Here is a 1,351-nt window from a genome sequence, read left to right as displayed (position 1 = left end):
CTTAAATATATTAATTATTGATTGCTAGTATTAACTATTTACATATACAGTAGAAAATGTACAGCACTAATTAATTCTATGAAAAGATTCCTCAAATCGAAAAGATTTCTTAAAACAAAAAATTCTTACTCACTAATTCTAGAAGATGAGAAAGTGGTGACTTTAGAAGAAAACTTGCACCAAGAAAAAAAAGGGAAAACAATTTGTTATTTGTTCTGTAGTTGGGCTTCATTATTATGATTGGACTGTAATCTGTGTTGTGGGTTGCACTGCATTATGCTGTACCAACTGTGATGAGTGGTAACTATGTATGATATTATGCAGTTTACCAAAATAATTTCAATGATAATAAATGAATGTCTGGTTTTGATTTTTTTTTTTTGGTCATGTCTGGTTTTGATTTAATCCGATGAATTGATTCCATTCTGATTTTGATTTTAATCCAAGTCTGGACAATGGACATGGTTCAATATTGGTCCGTCTTAGGTATCATTGGGTTATGGGAAATCAAAGCCCAGTTCAGCCCATTTTCGTAAAAATCAAAACCTGTTTTCTATTGGTAGAGATGAGTTTTATGTCCTCTAATTAGCTTCTTGTAGTTTGATAAATTTGTAATTTTCTTTCTTTGGGCTTAGGCCCATATGTTTACCAAAAAAAAAAAGATGAGTTTTGTGAAACAAACTGAGAATTGTTATATACCAATTAGTCTAATTGCAAAAATATCTAAGAAAATAAAAAAAATTACAAATATAGTTAAATGATTTGTTCAAGATATACATCAAGAATAGTCAAGACAGTGGATACATTATAAAAAACCCAATATCTTACTATTTTCAAGTTATATTAAAGACTTTCATTAGTCAAGTTGAATCAAATATGTATCACTTTGTTAGTATTTATTTTTTAGGTCTTATTTTATTTTATTTTGCTTTTATTGTTTTAGGCTCAATTATGATTTGACCTATTTTGTTTTAGTGAACTTATGAGTTAGGATTTTGAAACTAAGAAGTATAAAAACTTCTAAACTTTGTAGTCATTTTTTTCAATTTTGATGAATGACATTTCTTTGAGTTTCTTGAGAAACTTAAGTGTGAATAAAAGAGATAGAATGTTTCCCTTAATTGTTGCATTAAGAAATCAAATTGAGGTAGAGTGAGACACTTCCTTTTATTTTTATCTTATCATGAATTCTGCTTCGTATTAAGTAGTTTCGTCATAATCCCTTGAAACCAACATGACTCTAGTGGTGAGCTAATCCGCTTAAACAAGTTTCAGGGTTCGAATTCTGCATAAAGCAACTCATTCGATTCGCAACGGATTAATACCTGCCTTCACGGATTGGACGATAGAA

Source organism: Arachis ipaensis, chromosome B02, assembly GCF_000816755.2.
Source record: "Arachis ipaensis cultivar K30076 chromosome B02, Araip1.1, whole genome shotgun sequence".
Lineage (NCBI taxonomy): Eukaryota > Viridiplantae > Streptophyta > Magnoliopsida > Fabales > Fabaceae > Arachis > Arachis ipaensis.
The sequence above is the reverse complement of the archived record's forward strand: the minus strand, read 5'-3'. Positions refer to the sequence as shown.